Source organism: Gorilla gorilla, chromosome 20, assembly GCF_029281585.2.
Source record: "Gorilla gorilla gorilla isolate KB3781 chromosome 20, NHGRI_mGorGor1-v2.1_pri, whole genome shotgun sequence".
NCBI classification, from domain to species: domain Eukaryota; kingdom Metazoa; phylum Chordata; class Mammalia; order Primates; family Hominidae; genus Gorilla; species Gorilla gorilla.
In genome coordinates this window covers 70,950,608-70,970,318 of record NC_073244.2, presented here as the reverse complement: position 1 = coordinate 70,970,318, position 19,711 = coordinate 70,950,608, and the positions used below count along the sequence as shown (strand labels likewise).

The following is a 19,711-nucleotide window of genomic DNA, read 5'->3' as shown; positions in this document are numbered from 1 at the left end:
CCACTGGCAGGCGGGAGCTGGGTGTGTAGAAGCTGCTGAAAGGTTGGGAGCTTGGCTTGGGGGGTCCACAGTGAGGCAGATGCTGGGCCTGAAGAATCTGCTGTGAGGTAGATGTTGGGACTGTAGAGGCCGACGGGAGGCAGAGGCTGGGCCTGGAGGGGCCAAGATGCAGGAGCTGGGCCTGGAGAGGCTGCAAAGAAGCATGAGCTGGGCCTGGTGAGGTCGACTTGAGAAAGCTCAAGGCCTGGAGAGAAGGCTGGGAGGCAGGAGCTGGGTCTAAAGAGGCCATTGTAACGATGGAGCTGTGCCTGTGGAGGCTGTTGTGAGGCAGTAGGCTCATCTGCGGAGACTGCCGTGAGGTAGGGTATGGGCCTCAATAGGCCATTGTGAGTCATGAGCTTGGTCTGTAGAGGCTGACTGGAGAGAGTTCTGGGCCTGGCGAGGCTGCCGGGAGGTAGGAGCTGGGCCAAAAGATTTAAGCACATTTACGTTTATTAGGCACTTCATTTCCATTATTACACCGGAATATATAATAAAATAATTATAGAACTCACCATAATGTAGAATCAGTGGGCGTGTTAAGCTTGTTTTCCTGAAACTGGATGGTCCCACCTGAGCGTGATGGGACAAAGTGACAGATCAATAGGTATTAGATTCTCATAAGAACAGCGCAACCTAGATCCCTCACATGCACGGTTCACAACAGGGTGCGTTCTCCTATGAGAATCTAATGCTGCTGCTCATCTGAGAAGGTGGAGCTCAGGCGGGAATGTGAGCAAAGGGGAGTGGCTGTACATACAGACGAAGCTTCCCTCACTCCCTCACTCGACACCACTCACCTGCTGTGTGGCTCCTTACGGCTCCATGGCTCGGGGGTTGGGGACCCCTGCTCAAGTGCATCCAAAGCGACCCTTCCCACACCAGTCTTCATAGTGGTCAAGGGCAGCAACCACTTAGCTCCCAAGGCATGTGCCTCAGCTGGCATTTCATCACAATCAACAGTAAGTGGTAGCTTGAGTCATTGTGAGGTCACTTCCTGGAAATCACCAGCATCCCATTTCCCACCGGCAAAGAGCTCAGCACTGCCCCCTGGGAAACCAAACCTATGCCCAAATCCCATCTGTGTGGGTTTATCTCCTGGGACCCTTCCTAACATATTAGTCAGAGTCCAATCAGGAAGCATAAACCACTCAAAAGTTTAAAGTGGTAAAATTTAATACGGAGAATTATTCATTATAACAGGTGAACAGCATAATGAGAGATTGGTTAGCACAAAGTAAAGAGAACTCTAGAGAATACAGGACTAGCCCAGGCCAGGCATGGTGGCTCATGCCTGAAATTCCAGCAATTTGAGAAGCTAATGCAGGAGGATTGCTTAAGGCCAGGAGCTAGAGACCGGTCTGGACAACACAGTGAGACCCTGTCTCTATCCAAAAGAAGAAAAAAGTTAGCTGGGAGTGGTGGTGCACACTTGTAGTCCCAGCTACTCGGAATGCTGAAGTTTGAGCCTGGGAGGTCAAGGCTGCAGCGAGGCATGATTATGCCACTACAGTCCAGCCTGGTGACAGAGCAAGACCCTGTCTCAAAGAACAAAACAACAACAACCGTTTACAGACAGAAAAGAGATAGAGCTAATAAGCTGAGGAAAGATGTTGAAATGTGACAAGTAAAGTAACATGAGGTCTTTTGTCTATTTACAATAATCAAACAGAAAATGACTTACTAAATTATAATACCCTGTGCTGGCAAAGGTGCAGTGAAATGGGCACTTTCTTATACTATGAGGGGTGTTTACATTGTGTATAAGCCTTCCGGGGTAAAGCCTGTCAATTTTTTAAAATAATGGAGACAGGGTCTCACCATACTGCCATACTGCCTCCTCCAACTCTTGGCCTCAAGCAATCCTCCTCTCTTAGCCTCCCAAAGTGCTAAGATTATAGCTGGGAGGTACCCAAAACCCTGTCAATTTACATCAAGGGTAATGAGAATGTCCATTCACCATGTTTCACAGTAATCTTACTTCTGGGGAGACAATTCAATCTAAACAAAAGGTCATCTGTACAAACACAGTAAAAATCTGGGAGTAACTGAAGACAGAGTTGGTAAGTGAAATAAGAAACAGTTCTAAGAAATTAAACTATGATATCAATAGGCACCTGGTATAAAAGGTCAGTTGATGTTAGCTGCTACTTTTTTGTTGTTTTGAGACAGGGTCTCACTCTGTCACCCAGGCTGCAGTGCAGAGGCCTGATCATGACTCATTGCAGTCTCAGCCTCCATGGGCTCAAGTGATCCTCCCACCTCAGCCTCCCAAGTAGCTGGGAATACAGGAACATGCCACCACACTAGGCTAATTCATGTATTTTTCTGTAGGGATGGTGACTCCCCCTTTGTTTCCAAGGCCTATCGCAAACTCTTGGCCTCAAGCCATCCTCCTGCCTCAGCCTCCCAAAGTGTTGTGATTACCAGTGTGAGCCACCACACCTGGCCAGCTGCTACTTTTAGCAATATTATTATTATTCCACTCAATTAAAAATTATTATTTTCAAGGCTACGCAACAGTATGTATCCTACAGCGTAATTGTAAAAACATATACAGTCGCCGTCCCTCAGTATACAGAATTAGTTCCAGCCCCCATCTCTGCATATACCAAAATCCATGCTTACTCACGTTTCGCTGTCACCTCTCTGGAATCCACGTATACGAAAATTCCAAATATTAGTTGGGCATAGTGGCAAGCACCTGTAGTCTCAGCCACGTGGGAGGTTGAGGTGGGAGGATCGCTTCAGCCTGGAAGGTTGAGGCTGCAGTCAGCTGCGATAGCACTACTACACTCCAGCCTTGGATAACAGAGTGAGACCCTGTCTCAGAGAAAAAAAAACAAAATAAAACAGGTTAGAAATTGTAATGAGGTCTGTTGGGCAAAATTCCATATAAGCAAAGTATAAATAAATAAAGCAAATCGTGATAAATTAGTACGATTGACTTTCTGGAGTTTCTGACAACAAAAGTAAGGAAAATGCAGAACACAAAGACAGAGAGTAAAAAGAGAAATTAGGAAAGCATTCTACATGTTTAGTAGGAAGACACTGGCCGTGTTCGTGCAACGGCAGTATGTCGTGACATGACATACCTTGGAGAGAAGTTAACAGATGAGGAAGTTGATAAAAATCATCAGAGAAGCAAAATACTGGTAGCGACACTCAAGGAAACCACGAAATTTCCATAACTTATGTCAGCAAAGTGGGAATATTGTACAGTGTGTGTTGAAGTTCCTATACAACATTGTTTATCTGCCGTTTGTTTGTTTGTAAGGAATGTATATACTAAAAGTTCTTCTTGCTGTCAAAAGAATATGTGTGAATAAGTCATTTTAACTTATTCTTCGTTTTTCTTTTATCTTCCTGCCATCATCCCACAGCCTTACTTTAGAAATTTTTTCTTTAGAAAATTGAACAAGTGCCCCTTGTGGTGGCACATACCTCGAGGATGGGAGGCAGGGGTGGAAGGGTCACTTGAGGCCATTAGTTTGACACCAGCCTGGCCAACAAAGTGAGACCCCATGTCTACAAAACAATTTAAAAATTAGCCAAGTATCGTCATGTATACCTACAGTCCTAGCTACTCAGGAGGCTCAGGTTGGAGTACCCTTAGCCCAGGAGTTCAAGGCTGCAGTGAGCTGTGATAGCGCTACTGTACTCAAGCCTGGGTGACAGGGTGAGACCCCATCTCCTAAAACAAAAAACAAAGAAAAAAAGTAATTCAAGTAGCAAGCTGTATGTGGCTTAGTCTGAATATTTGTAAACTAGAAATTCTCAGTCTTTTGGGGTCTAACATCCCTTTACCTTTTTTAACTTTATTGAAGATCTCTAAGACTATTTCTTTCTGTAGATAATTATATTAAAACTAGAAAATAAGACCCAAATTTTTAAATATTATTCATCACATATTAAAGCCATTACATGTTGATATAAGATTTTAAAAATATTTAATATTCATTACATATTAATAATAAAACCATTACATGTTGATATAATACTTTTTTTTCTTTGAGACAAAGTCTTGTTCTCTTGCCCAGGCTGGAGTGAAGTGGCTCAATCTCAGCTCATTGCAACCTCCGCCCCGCAGGTTCAAGTGATTCTCCTACCTCAGCCTCCCAAGTAGCTGGGATTACAGGCGTCCACTACCATGTGCAGCTAATTATTGTATTTTCTTTGTAGAGAAGGAGTTTCACCATGTTGGCAAGGCTGGTCTTGAACTCTTGACCTCAGGTGATCCACCCGCCTGGGTCTCCCTAAGTGCTGGGATTACAGGTGTGAGCCACCGCGCCCACCCCGATTAATGTATGTTTTAAAACACTGATTAGCCAGGCAACAACACCGGGCAGGGGTCTCCTCATTCCCAGCGATGCAAACCCCACTGCATGGCTGAGGGGTTTCAAGGGCTGCAGAGCCAAAAGGCTCTGACTTGAGATATTATTTTACTTGTATTTTTATTTGTATTGTGAGACAGGTACTGCTCTGTCACCCAGACTGGAGTGCAGCTGTGCATTTACAGCTCGCTGCAGCCTCGACCTCCTGGGCTCAAGCCATCTTCCTGCCTCAGCTCCCCAGCAGCTGGTAGTACAGTTGAGTGTCACCATGCCTGGTTATTTTTTTAATTTTTTTGTAGAGTGAGGGTTCTTGCTATGTTGCCCAAGCTGGCCTCAAACTACTGACCTCAAGAGATCTGCCCACTTCAGCCTCCTGAGTAGCTGAAACTACAAGTACACATCACCATGCCTAGCTACATTTATTTAATTTTGAAAAATATTTTTGTAAAGAGCAGATCTTGCTGTGTTGTCCAGGCTAGTCTTGAATACCTGCCCTTAAAAGATACTCGCACCTCTGTTTACCAAAGAGCTGGGACTACAGGCATGAGCCATTGCAATGAGCCTGAAGAGATTTCTTTAATCTAGCATCCCATACTTGGTAGGATTGGGAAAGGCAGTAGTGTTTTTTAAAATTACTTAATAATTTCAGTAACAATCAAACTCAACCTTGACCGCTGCCTTCTCTCACACCCCATATCCAGTCTGTCAGGAAATCCTGTTGATTGTCTTCGACATCTACTAAAGATCCCCACCCAGCAACTCCCTGGCCTCCTCCCCTACTTCTCCCCTCTGACCATCTCTCAACACCACCACGACCCTGGTCAGGACCACCATCATCTCCCGCCTGGATGTTGCCAAAGCTTGGCCCCCATGCTTCTATCACATCTTCCCACAGTCTTTCTCAACTCAGCAGCCAGAGAATGCTTTTAAATCGGGAGACAGATCATGTCGCCTCTCAGCTCAGAACCCTCCCGCAGCTCCCATCTCAGTCAGAGTAAAAGCCAAAGCCCCACCAATAACCTCCCAGGGCTTATGTGATCTGTACTGATCCCCACCCAGCAACTCCCTGGCTCCCTCCCCTAATTCTCTTCCTCTCTCCATCTGCTCCATGGGCCTCCTTCCAGAGCCAGAGACACACCTCAGACAGTTTATTCTATTGTTTCTGCCTACAATCCTCTTCCCTCAGCACCTTGGCCACCTCCTTCCCCTCCTTCCAATCTTTACTCAATTTTCACTTAGGAGGCCACCCCTGACCATTCTATTTAACATTGCCATCTGTCCCCATGCCCACCATGCTCATTTCTTCTTTCTTTACTTTCTTCTTTCTTTTTTTCAAGATCTCACTGTCATCAAGGCTGGAGTGCAGTGGCGAAATCGCAGCTCACTGCAACCTCAAATTTCCAGGCTCAAGCGATCCTCCCACCTCAGCCTCCCGAGTACCTGGGACTCCAGGTTCATGCCACCATGCCTGGCTAAATTTTTTAGTATTTTATTTTATTTTATTTTATTTTGAGACAGAGTTTCACTCTTCTTGCCCAGGCTGTAGTGCAACGGTGCGATCCCGGCTCACTGCAACCTCCACCTCCCAGATTCAAGTGATTCTCCTGCCTCAGCCTTCCAAGTAGCTGGGATTACTGGTGTGTGCCACCACGCCCAGCTAATTTTTGTATTTTTAGTAGAGCCGGGGTTTCACAATGTTGGCCAGGCTGGTGTCAAACTCCTGACCTCAGGTAATCTGCCCGCTTCAGCCTCCCAAAGTGCTGGAATTACAGGCGTGAGCCACCATGCCTGGCCAATTTTTTCATTTTTTGTAGAGACAAGGTCTTACTATGTTGCCCAGACTGGTCTTGAACTCCTGGCCTCAAGTGATCCTCCTGCCTAAATTCCTAAAGTGCTGGGATTACCGGCATGAGCCATCATGCCTGGCTTCATGTTCATTTCTTCTTGCTGCTGCAACATAGTTTGCAGTTTCCTACATTTAGTGGCTTAAAGCACCACAAATCTACCATCTTACAGTTCTAGGGGCCAGAAACCCAAACTAGGTCTATTAAGGCTAAAGTCAAGGTGTCAGCAGGGCTGCATTCCTTCTGGAGACTCTAATATGTTCCCTTGGCTTTTCCAGCTTCTAGAAGCCACCCCCATTCCTTGGATCATGGCCCCTGACTCCATCTTCAAAGCCAGAGGTGAAGCACCTTCAAATCTCCCTCTCTTACCTCTGCTTTCATCACCACATCTCCTGCTCCAATTCTGAGTCTCCTACTCTCTTTTTTTTATAAAGACCCTTGTGATTGCTGGGCATGGTGGCTCCCACCCAGAATCCCAACACTTTGGGAGGTCAAGGCAGGAGGAACACTTGAGGCCCGAAGTTTGAAACTAGCACGAAAAACAGTGAGACCACCCCCTCTAGAAAAAAATAAAAATAAATATTAGCCTGACATGGTGGTATGCGCCTGTAGTCCCAGCTTGAGAGGCTGAGGTGAGACAATCGATTTAGCCCAGGAGTTTGAGATCAGCCTGGACAACATAACTCAATCTCATCTCTACAAGGACGAGGTGGGAGGATCACTTGAGCCCAGGAATTTGTGGCCAGCCTGGGCAACAAAAGAAGACCCCATCTGGCCAACACGGCCAACCTGGCCACCATGGCAAAACTCTGACTCTACAAAAATGAGCTGGGCATGGGTGACATGCATGTGTAGTCCTAGCTACTTGGGAGGTTGAGATGGGAGGATTGCCTGATCTCAGGAGGCCAAAGCTATAGTGAGCTATGATCACATCAGTGCACTCCAGCCTGGATGACACAGGAGATGCTGTCTCAAAAAAAAGAAAAGAAATATATATTTAATCTCTGTCCCTGGTTCCTGGCACAGAGCTTCTAAAGCTCTTACAAAGACCTCAGTGATAGATGTGACAGAAACATCTTTTGTTTTAATATTTGGTCTTGGTCCCAGGTTTCTAACACAAGAGCCTCTAAGAACTTTGGGATCTCCAGCATGGTAAGAATGCATTTGGGGATGTTGTTGAGATGACTGGGTGACTGCAAGCTCCTAAATTTCTTCAAGAGGAGGGCTGATTACCACGCAACCACATGGTAAGAGGCTTGGAACTTTCAGCCTCATGCACTGAACTCCAGGAGGAAGAGGGGCTGGAGACCGACTTAATCACCAACAGCCAAAGATTTTATCAATCATGCTTGCATAATAAAGCCTCCATAAACACCCTGAACGGGGTTTGCAGAGCTTTCAGGGTTGCTGGACACAGGAGATGCTGGGAGGGTCGCATGTTCAACAGAGGGCATGGGAGCTCTGTGCCCCTCCGAACTTAATTTGCCCTGGGTATCTTTCTTTTTTTTGAGACAGGATCAGGCTCTTTTGTCCAAGCTAGAGTGCAGTGGCACAATCTCAGCTTACTGTAACCTAAGCCTCCCCAGTCCCCAGCTCAAGGTATCCTCTCATCTCAGCTTCCCTAGTAGTTGGAACTCTAGGTGCACAACACCACACCGGTTATTATTATTATTTTTTAATTTTTTATAGAGACAGGCTTTCACCATGTTGCCCAGGCTGGTCTCAAACTCCTGAGTTTAAGCGATCCTCCCACCTTGGCCTCCCAAAGTGCTGAGATTACAGGCATGAGCCACTGCATCCAGCATGCACGTCTCTTTCATTGACTGTTTCTGAGATGTATCCTTCACAATGAACCAGTAATAGGAAATGAACTGGCCAGATGTGGTGGCTCACATCTGTAATCCCAGCACTTTCAGAGGCTGAGGTGGGAGGATCACTTGAGACCAGGAATTTGTGGCCAGCCTGGCCAACACAACAAGACCCCATCTATACAAAAAATAAAAGAAACTAGCCAGATGTGGTGGTGCAGGCATGTAGTCTCAGCTACTAGGGAGGCTGAGGTGGGAGAACCACTGGAGCCCAGACAATCAAGGCTGCAATGAGCTATGACTGCACCATTGCACACCAGCCTGGGCAACAAAATAAGACCCTCTCTCTCAGAAAAAAAGAAAATAAACTGTTTTTCTGAGTTCTGTAAACTGTTCTAGCAAATTATTAAACCCAAGAAGACAGTTATGGGAACCCCCGATTGGTAACAGGTTGGTCAAAAGTATGGTGACAACTTAGGACTTGCCATTGGCATCTGAAGTGAGGATGGCCTCGTGGGACTGAGCCCCTAACTTGTGGGGTCTGTGCTAACTCCAGGTAGTGTCAGAATAAAGTCATGGGATACCCAGTTAATATCCAGAGCACTGAAGAATTTGGTGTAGAAACTCCATACATACATTCAGTCAGAAGTGTGTGAGTAGAGACAAACATGGGCTTTTCTGTCACCTACCTGCTTAACTGCATAGGAGAGGCAATATGTGGTGCTCATGAACAAAGCAAACATTAAAGTCAGACCAGACCCAACATTTGACTCAGTCTTAATATCCAGGTGAGCCTGCACAAATCATTCATTATTCCTAAGGCTTCATCACTCCATTCATAAAATGGAGATAACTGTGGCACCTACATGTGATTCTGTGAGAATTAACGAAATATTATGCTTGGGGTTATTGTGATCATTATACCTGTTCCAAACTATTTGACAAGGACAGTGATGGATGAAGACATCAAAAAATCAGAAACTGCAATGAGGTCTCTCAGGCAAAATTCCATACAAGCAAATTACTGTGTCTACAAAGCATTCCTGCCACACTTAATTCACCATTCCCTGAACAAAATACGCCATCTTCGTCGTTCAGGTCTGTACAGTGCTGGTTTCCCTTCCCGGGCAGTTTGCGCTATCCCATCCCGGCCCATTCCCCATCCCTCCACCTCCCCCTTCCCTCCCCACTCTCATACAACTCTTCCTCATCTTTCAGGACTTGGCTTCAATGTCACCTTAACTGGAAGCTTCTCTCACTCTCCAGAAGAGCTTCCCATTGCACTTGATGCATGCACTATTATTTGATCATTTTTAAGTTACAGTCCAAATCTTTTTGTACCTGAATAACATGTTGCCCAGTCAGTCTCTCTTCCTGGATTCAGAAGTCCTTCATGGTAGATCCAGCTGGAAGTGACAAAAAGACATCTTTTGACGTAAACGGATGACACAGACAGACATAAATTCTTAAATGTCTTAAATGTTATGTGAAAATTAAACAGAATTCAAAGACTTCTGGGGAACACTTAGGAAGTTACTGGGAATGTCATAAAGGGTTAATTTGTATTTTATTTTATTTTTTGAGACAGTCTCATTCTGTCACCTAGGCTGGAGTGCAGTGGTGCAATCAGGCTCACTGCAGCCTTGACCACCTGGGCTCAAGTAATCTCACTTAATTTTTATTTGGTTTAAGAAAGTCTTGGTTGAGGGTGGTGGCTTATGCCTGTAATCTCAGCACTTTGGGAGGCTGAGAGAGGTATATTACTTGAGGCCAGGAGTTTGAGATCAGCCTGGACAATATATTAAGACCCTGCCTCTACCAAAAAACAGAGTGAATGTGTGGAAGACAATTTTTCCACAGACTGGGAGTGAGGGAATAATTTCAGGATGATTCAAGTGCATTACATATATTGTGCACTTTATTTCTATTATTACTACATAGTAATATATAATGAAATGATTCTACAACTCACTATAACGTAGACTCAGTGGGATCTCTGAGCTTGTTTTCCTGCAACTAGACTGTCCATCTGGGGTGATGGGAGACAGTAACAGAATATCAGGCATTAGATTCTCATAAGGAGTACACAACCTAGATCCCTCACATGCACACTTCACAACAGAGTTTGTGCTCCTATGAGAATCTAATGCTGCTGCTGATCTGACAGGACATGGAGCTCAGGTGGTCATGCAAGCGATGGGAGGGGCTAGAAATACAGATGAAGTTTCCCTTCACTCGCCTGCTGCTCACCTCCAGCTCTGTGGCCCTGTGGTTGGAGACCGCTGCTCAAGTGCATTTGAAAGGATCCACCCCACGCCATTCTTCAGAGTCATCTTTACTGCTGCAGTGGTCAACTTGTAGCACCCCTAAGCTCGCAGGACATATACTTCAACTGGCATTTCACAATCAACAGTATGTGGCAGCTTGAGTCATTGTGAGCTCACTTCCTGGAAATCACCAGCATCCCATATCCCATTAGCAAGGAGCTCAGCACTGCTCCTTGGATAACCAAACCTATTCCCAAATCCCATCTGTGTGCGTCTATCTCCTGGTACCCTTCCTAGCATCAATTCTGTATTTGTAGGAGTCCAATCAGGAGACACAAACCACTCAAAAGTTTAAACTAGAATGAGCAAGATGGCTCACACCTGTAATCCCAGCACTCTGGGAGGCCAAGGTGGGTGGACTGCTTTGAGCTCAGGAGTTTGAGAACAGTCTGGGAAACACGGCGAAACCTCATCTCTACAAAAAACACAAAAATCAGCTGGGTGTGGTGGCACTTACCTGTAATCCCAGCTACTTGGGAGGCTGAGGCAGGAGAATTGCTTGAGCCTGGCAGGTGGAGGCTGCAGTGAGCAGAGGTTATGCCACTGTACTCCAGCCTGGGTGACAGTGTGAGACCTGGTATCAAAAAGAAAAAACGTATATATATGTATATATGTAAATTTAATATAAAAAGTATTAATTTTGGCCAGGCAAAATGGCTCATGCCTGTAATCCCAGCACTTTGGGAGGCCAAGGCAGACAGATCACCTGAGGTCAGGAGTTCGAGACCAGCCTGACCAGCATAGAGAAACCCCATCTCTACTAAAAACACAAAATTAGCTGGGCATGGTGGCACATGCCTGTAATCCCAACTACTCGGGAGGCTGAGGCAGGAGAATCGCTTGAACCCAGCAGGTGGAGGTTGCGCTGAGCCGAGATAGCGCCATTGCACTCCAGCCTGGGCAGCAAGAGTGAAACTCCATCTCAAAAAAAAAAAAAAAAAGATTAATTTTTACAGAGGATCAGCACAATGAGGGACACACTAGCACAAAGTAAAGACAACTCTAGAGAATACGGAACTAGCAGAGGCCAGGCATTGTGGCTCATGCCTGTAATCCCAGCAATTTGGGAAGCCTAGGCAGGAGGATCACTTGAGGCCAGGAGTTGGAGACCAATCAGTGCTAAATAGTGAGACTCTGTGTCTGCCAAAAAAAAGAGACATTAGCCAGGTGTGGTGGTGGTGCACACCCGTAGTTCCAGCTACCTGGGAGTCTGGGGTGGGAGAAATCCCTTGAGCCTGGGAAGTCTACACTACAGTGAGCCAAGATTGTGCCACTGCACTCCAGCCTGGGCGACAGAGTGAGACCCTGTCTTAGAAAGAAAAAAGAAAAGAAAGTGTTAATCCCCCTATGGGAATCTCCTCTTCTCCTGCCCTCTCTGGAACCTCACTTGTCGGTTCTTCCTCCCACTCTCCTGTATCTTTAACCTATCCCCCACTTTTAGCTCCTTCCCATCATCATTTAAATTACTCAAACTTCTTCTGTTTTAAAAACCTCTCCCTAAACTCAGGGAGAGGTCTCCTGCACACCCATTGAGCCATCTGCTCTCCCTGGTGCCTTCTCTATAGCAGCCTGAGCCATGTCTCTAATCCATGAATCTCATCATGTTACTCCCCCATTTACATCACTTCTCCTTGCCTCAGGGATTAAGTCCAAACTCCTTAACAGCCCCTGCTCTGCCCTGCCTTGCAAGGCAGCCTCACTGCTTGCCCCTCTCCATTTCATCTGCTATGGAGTCCAGCTGAGCCTCATCTGCCCCTTGAACACACACTCTTTCTCCTCTGGGAGTCTCTGAAGTGGGTAATATCCTCTGCTTATAATATGCTTCCCCTTAAACCTCTACTCTCTTCCTAGCTAGCTTCGACTCCTCTGTCACTTGTCCGCTTTGGCATCACCTCCTCATAGAAGACTTCTTTGACTCCCGAGATTCTCAGGAGCATGGCAGGTGAAGTGCTCCTCCCATGAATGGATGGAGATTAGGGAGTGTGTGTTATTCATGCTTAATTCACCAGTGCTTAGCTGAGTACCTGGCATAAAATAGTTACTGTGGTGGCCAAAGTAATAACCCCCACCACCACCAATTGCTCATGTCCTATGTTACACAGCACAATTACATAGGAAGGGAGAATTAAGAGTGCAGATAAAATTAATGTTGCTCATCAGCTGACCTTAAAACAAGATTATCCTGGAGTATCTAGGAGAGCCCATGTAATTACAAGCATTCTTTAAAACTGGAAGAGGGAGGCAGAAGGTTAAGAACCAGAGACGGTGGGCACAATGGCTCATGCCTGTAATACCAGTACTTTGGGAGGCCAGGGCAGGAAAATCCCTTGAGTGCAGGAGTTCAAGGTCAGCTGTGGCAACATACTGAGGTCCCATCTCTGCAACAAAATAAAAACAAAATTCACTGAGTGTCACGATGCTTACCTGTAGTCCCAGCTACGGGAAGGCTGACATGGTAGGATTGCTTGAGCCTGGGAGTTTGAGGCTATAATGAGCCATGATAGGAGCACTGAACTCCATCCTGAGTGACAGGGCAAGGTCCTGTTTCTGAAGAAAAAAAGGACATTGGAATCAGGGTCCTCTCCATCCTGAGGTGCCTACAAGGCATCTCTCTCTGCAAACGAGTAAACATCACCCTCCAACTCCTTACAGAGTGGAGCAACAGGAAAACTCCTTCACCTCATTTCTGTGCTGCTTGGGAGGCCTGGACAGCCCAATAACCAGCTCCTTGCTGATGAAGCAATCAGGAAATGGCTCGAGTTGAGCTAAGGAGAATTTGGGTCCTTCTTTTGGTTCTCAGTAGGCAGGGTAGGGGCCAGGCATGGTGGCTCATACCTGTAATCCTTGCACTGTGGGGGGCCAAGGTGAGAGGATTGCTTGAGGCCAGGAGCTCAAGACCAGCCTGGACAACATAGCAAGACCTGGGTGGCATACACCTGTGGTCCCTACTACTTGGTAGGATGAGGTGGGAGGATTGATCACTTGATCCCAGGAGTTTCAGGCTGCAGTGAGCCATGATCACACCACTGCACTTCAGCCTGGGTGACAGAGCCAGACCATGTCACAAAAAGTTAGAAAGAAAAAAAAAAGAGAGAGAGGGAGAGAGACTATACACAGGCACCACCACATTTGGCTAATTTTTAAATATTCTGTAGAGACAAGGTCTTGCTATGTTGCCCAGGCTAGTCTAAAACTCCTGGCATCAGGCTGGGCATGGTGGCTCATGCTGGTAATCCCAGCACTTTGGGAAGCTAAGGCAGGCAAATCACCTGAAGTCTGGAGTTCGAGACCAGCCTGGCCAACATGGTGAAACTCTGACTCTATCAAAAATACAAAAATTAGCTGGGCAGTAGTGGCATGTACCTGTAGTCTCACCTACTCAGGAGGCTGAGGCAGGAGAATCACTTGAACCTGGGAGGTGGAGGTTGCAGTGGACCCCATCACTGCACTCCACCCTGGGTGACAGAGCAAGACTCTGTCAAAAACAACAACAACAATAACAAAAACAAAACAACAACAACAACAAAAAAACTCCTGGCATCTAGACATCTTCCTGTCTTAGCCTCCCAATGCCCTGGGATTATACTGTTTCCTATAATTGAAGACATTTGTTCCTATACTGCTTTAAGGTATAAAGGAAGAAATAAAAACGGATAATGGCAAATGTTGGTGAAGGCCGGGCATGGTGGCAGCCTGTAATTCCAGAACTTATGGAGGCTGATGAACTTAGGTAGAACCTTGTTTACTAGAGTATTAGGCATGGGTTTGGGCAACTATTCTAACCAGAGAAACTGGCTTCAGTGAGGGCAAGTTGGCAATCCAAGGTATAGCATGCATAGGGCTGGCAAAATTCAGGGTGACTGAAGCAAAAGCTTCGGAACCAGAAAGACCACATCTGGGGGTAGAGCACAAAACTCTCAAGAGATGAATCTTTGTAAGAGTGAGGCAGAACTATATAGCAGTTTTAGGAGATCTGTTGGTGCCCAGCAAGAGCTCCAAATGGGCTATATGCAGGGATGCAGCCTGTAGTCTCAGGAGAGGAGGTTCACAAAAGTCATTCAGTCCAAGATCTCAAACTCTGTTCTCTACTAAAAGGAATCAAGGTTCCCTAGAGAAATGGCTGACTCCATGTATGGTGCAGTATATTGATCCTGGAACATCTTTTTTGCCAGAAAGCAAGGAAGCCATCAAAGTCCAACAGGATCACGTCAAAAAGACATGAAAGTCAACTTGAAGAGATAATTATTAACCTAGATGAGACAATGTAAGCATCCAGAACAATAAAGACTGCAATGGCCTGAAATACATCAAATGCAAACAATAATCTATGAGTTCATAATGGTATTCAGAAAAAAAAACTACTGGTCATTAGAGGGAAGGTTACTAGGTCACTAACTTACTACTCTGAAAAGTGACTTAAGATGAGAGGTAGGGTGGAGAATTAGCTATTTATTCAGTCTTTCCTGTACAAACATAAATTTTTAGGGAGATTGAAGCAGACGAAACAAATCTGGAAAAATGGAGGTAACTGCTTAATCTGAGGGTTGGGTGCATGGAGGTTCAACATATTTCTTTTGTGTATATTTGAACCCCCTACAAAAAAACCACAAGACAGAATATGAGCCAAGCAGCTTAGGGTTTAGGCAAGGCTTCTGCCTACAAGACACACCAGGATATGAGGGGTAGTTTTAGCCCTAATGGGCTGAGCCAACTGGAGGTATATAGGGAAGTGCTAAATTGCAGAGGTATCATGTTGCCCAGCACTCGATCAAATCCTAGATCCTAGGTCTGCTTGGTAGCATGCTTCCTAGGTAGTGGATCTGAGGCTACCTATAGAACTTCCTTTGCAGTCATAATTCGCTCAGAAACTACAAAAGTGCTTGCTCTTGAAAATGGAGTCTTTGTCCATTTCATGCTTCTATAAAAGAATACCACAGACTGCATAATTTATAAAAAGGAAAAAAGGAAGGAAAGAAAAAAGGAAGGAAGGAGGGAAGGAGGGAAGGAAAGGAAGGAAGGGAAAGAAGGAAAGGAAGGAAGGGAAAGAGAGAAAGAGGGAAGGAGGAAGGGAGGGAAGGAGGGAGGGAGGGAGAGAGAGAGGGAGGGAGGGGAAGGGAAGAAAAGGGAAGAGAAGGGAAAGGAGGAAGAAAAGGAAAGGAAAGGAATAAATTTTATTTCTTAACAGTTCTGGATGTTAGGAAGTCCAAGGTTGAGGGGCCTGCATCTGGTAAGGGTCTTCTTGCTGCATCATCCCACTACAGAAGGCAGAAGGAAAAGAGAGTGCAAGAAAGCAAGAGGGCCAAAGGGGCTGAACTCTGTTTTATAATAAGCCCACTCTGTGATTACTAATCTATTACCACAATAACAACATTAACTCATTCATGAAGGCTATTTTATTAGGCCCCACATCCCAACTGTTGCATTGAGGATTGAGTTTCCAGCACATAAACTTTGGGGGATACATTTAAACCATAGCAGAGCACTTAGGTTAATTCAACTAAGAGGAGCTGGGAAAATCAAAGGCATGAGAAAGACAGCAAAAGCTAGCAGAGAGAAATGCATAGGTTAAGGAAAAAAGTCACAGTGAATCCTGTAGGGCAGGCTACTTTATCAAAAGCACCTAAAAAAGATCTCATTAACTCCCCCAGCTCACCTCCACCCACATCTAAAGAGCCACACACAGCACCACCAAAGGCAGCACAATGAGAACAGCATTCTCCTCAACAGACAAGCTGGGAGTATCTAGACACCTGAACTCAATAGCTCCAGAACAGCCCTAAAACATTTCCTCCCTAACCACCACTCAAGTCACCAGCTTGGAAAGTATTAAGAAAACCCAAATCCTGACACACCACTATGAAACAACTTCAAACAGCAAAGAACAACCCATTTAAACAGCAATGCCAGCTGTTGGGGAAAAAAGGAACAATGAGTAGAGGAGAAACAGAACTCTCGGGGTCCACCAAGACCCAGTCTCTCAGCTTCAGCACTTTTAAATGCAGAATCCATACCCCTCTGGGGCCTGTGGAGCTCCACAAGGCATGTCGTCCTCAAAGATAAATGAGCAGGCAAGCTGGCTAGAAAACCACTAAGGGTATTATTCTTTAAAGAATCTTTATAGGGTCAAAGAGGAATGGGTCTTAACTGGCTATGTGAACTCCCCACAGATTCTGAGGATGATGTCAGTATCCCTTTCCAGATGTGTTTAACACTTTGCAGTCACTTGTATTCCTGCCACTGAGTGCCAGTGCTTTGCTAATTTGAACTGATTCCAGCTCACGCTGACCCCAGCTCCCTGGATGTTACCATTAGCCAAGACTGTCACCCATACTGTACCCTTTCAAAGAGTCCTAAAAACAGCTCTTCACCTACTCTTCCAAGACAAGTAAAAATGTCTGCCAAAGAAATGGAGAAAAAAGATTCAGAGAGTGAAAACAATTAATATACTAACAAGAAAGCAAAAAGCAAAGGGGGAGGAGAAACTAGGAAAATCATAGATGGGCTCTCACCTATTTCCAAAGCTGGGCTAATGTCCTTTTGCTTGTGTCTGAATAAGGCACCAATTTTAAGCTGCTAATGAAAAAAAAAGAAAAAGAGAAAGAAGCAGGCTCAGGCTGGGCGCAGTGGCTCATGCCTGTAATCCCAGCACTTTGGGAGGCCAAGGCAGGTGGATCACCCAAGGTCAGGAGTTCTAGACCAGCCTGGTCAACATGGTGAAACACCATCTCTACTAAAAATACAAAAAATTAGCCAGGCATGGTGGCGCATGCCTGTAAATCCAGCTACTAAGGAGGCTGAGGCAGGAGAATTGCTTGAACCTGGAAGGCAGAGAATGTGGTGACCTGAGATCACGTCATTGCCCTCAAGCCACGGCAATGAGAATGAAATTCGGTAAAAACAAAACAAAACAAAACAAAACAAAACTACCATAAAATAACTCAGACTTAATTAAATACAACCCTAGTGGTGAATGACTGAAGATGGATTACTCATAACAGAGATAACAGTCCAATAAGAATCCAGGAATCTTACCTTTTAATAACAAAAAAATCCTTTCCTTCGAAAGTAACATCCTCTCAAGGCCAGGAATTCCATTAGTAGAAAGCCTTCCTAAAAAACAAAATTCCTGACCAGGCATGGGTTCACGTCTGTAATCTCAGCACTCTGGAAGGCCGAGGCGGGAAGATCACTTGATGTCAGGAGTCGAGGCGGGAAGATCACTTGACGTCAGGAGTTCGAGACTGGCCCGGCCAACATGGTGAAACCCCATCTCCACTAAAAATACAAAAATTAGCCTGGTGTGGTGGTGGGCACCTGTAATCCCAGCGACTTGGGAGGCTAAGGCAGGAGAATTTCTTGAACCCAGGAGGCAGAGGTTGCAGTGACCAGCAAGGTTGCGCCATTGCACCCCAGCCTGGGCGATAAGAGTGAAAACTCCATCTCAAAAAAAAATTCCTTTGGGAAGGCCTTCTACATAAAAATCTTCAACATGAGACTGGAAAAAAGGGTATGGGATCATCACCAGACCTTTGGCTTTTACAGCTCGAGCTATAAGAACAAAAAGAAAAAGGGATATCATTTAAACACAGTATGTAGAAAAGAATAATTATTGAATCTGTACTGGTCTTTAACTTTTACACTTTGATCTTTAATTCTGTTATTGTGATTGAGTCCAAAGAAAAATAGTATGAGTAAAATAAAAAGAACACCAAAAATGCTAATATTCTGTTTACCAAAGTCTGTAGTGAAATATCCCATTAAATCCAAGGGCAGTGACACACCCATAATCCCAAGCACTTTGGGAGGCTGAGGCGGGTGAATCTCCTGAAGTCAGGAGTTCAAGGCCAGCCTGGCCAACATGGTGAAACCCCAACTCTACTACAAATACAAAAACTAGGCAGGCGTGGTGGCAGAGGCCTGTAATCCCAGCTACTTAGGAGGCTGAGGCAGGGAGAATTGCTTGAACCCAGGAGGTGAGCTTGCCATGAGCTGAGATCATACCACTGCACTCCAGCGTGGGCGACAGAACAAAACTTCGACCTCCAAAAAAAAAAAAAAAAAACAGCTAGCAGGTGACATTTGCTATGGGGAGACTAGGGATATGATCCTGCTGCAATCCTTCCATTTTAGTAAATCTAAACAGTGTGAATCCATTCTGTTTCGTCCCCACTCCACTCCAGAGCCAAAACAAGAAAATCAATTATGTTTCTAGTTCTTTAAAAACATATCTAACTAAATCATCTAATTAAAAGATAATATGCATGGTTCCATACTCTAAAAGAAAACTTATGTCCTGCATATCATGGACATTTGATGAATGCTTATTCAGTTGACTGGTGTAGACTTCAATAATAACCTGTTCAATGCATTATGCCAGATGAATCTTGCATCTCAAAAGTAGAACAAATATTGTTCGTTCAGTTTTGTCTACCCATAAATGCAATATTTACTAATAAAAAGAAAATGTTTATTGTTCTAGAGAGTATGAGAATTTTGACAACATGAATTCTCCTGTCCTAGGACATAATTAATACTTAGAGGCATACTATTTCATGTGGAAGCTACCATTAAATCAATGTTAAGTGTTAATTACCTCACATAATCTTCTAATCTGACTTAAGACTGAAGACGTACCTCACAAAGCTGATTTATCAAGTTGTAAATCTTCACCTGTTGAATTCATAAGTTCATGTCTGAAAGGTGAGAATACTTAATATTCACTAGACAATATTCAACAAAGTAATATCCACTAGTGCATATTTAATATTTCATCATGAACTGCGGGTGTGAAGAGAAAAGACAGGCTGGGCACAGTGGTTCACACCTGTAATCCCAGCAGTTTGGGAGGCCGAGGCAGGTAGATCATGAGGTCAGGAGTTCAAGACCAGCCTGGCCAACATGGTAAAACCACGTCTGTACTAAAAGTACAATAATTAGCTGGGCATGGTGGCAGGCAACTGTAATCCCAGCTACTCGGGAGGCTGAGGCAGGAGAATTGCCTGAACCCAGGAGGTGGAGGTTGCAGAAACCATTATCACGCCACTGCATTCCAGCCTGGGCAAGAGAGCAAGATTCTGTCTCAATCAATCAATCAATAAAAATATAAGGAGGAAGCATTTACTGTGTATATGTCTGGTATTATGTGAAGCACTTTACTATCTTATCAAATCTTCGGGACAGATCTTCAGTTCTCATGACCACAAAAGAGGATACTAAAGCTCAGACAGGAGAAGAGACGTGGCCAGCCTGTGTCCCCAGGGCCTATGGTCTTACCACTAGGTTACAGTGTTTCCAGATGTCACATGTTGTGAGGTTTTTGCTTTAAAATGAACCAAAATAAACCAAAGGTGAAAAAGGCA

At 45.0% G+C, this 19,711-nt stretch overlaps 2 long non-coding RNA genes across 2 annotated transcripts; both read right to left on the bottom strand.

The window, feature by feature from the left end:
• Positions 1 to 3,681: 3,681 nt before the first annotated feature.
• On the bottom strand, positions 3,682 to 10,757 carry LOC134757712 (uncharacterized). Its single transcript, XR_010132093.1, has 3 exons — positions 10,276 to 10,757; positions 9,367 to 9,431; positions 3,682 to 3,733 (listed from the first exon to the last, which is right to left on the bottom strand). It is a non-coding gene; the product is annotated as an uncharacterized lncRNA (long non-coding RNA).
• A 69-nt stretch (positions 10,758 to 10,826) lies between these two features.
• LOC134757710 (uncharacterized) lies at positions 10,827 to 19,098 on the bottom strand. The gene is made up of 4 exons (XR_010132092.1): positions 18,987 to 19,098; positions 17,385 to 17,900; positions 12,777 to 12,899; positions 10,827 to 10,926 (listed from the first exon to the last, which is right to left on the bottom strand). It is a non-coding gene; the product is annotated as an uncharacterized lncRNA (long non-coding RNA).
• Between the last annotated feature and the right edge of the window lie 613 nt (positions 19,099 to 19,711).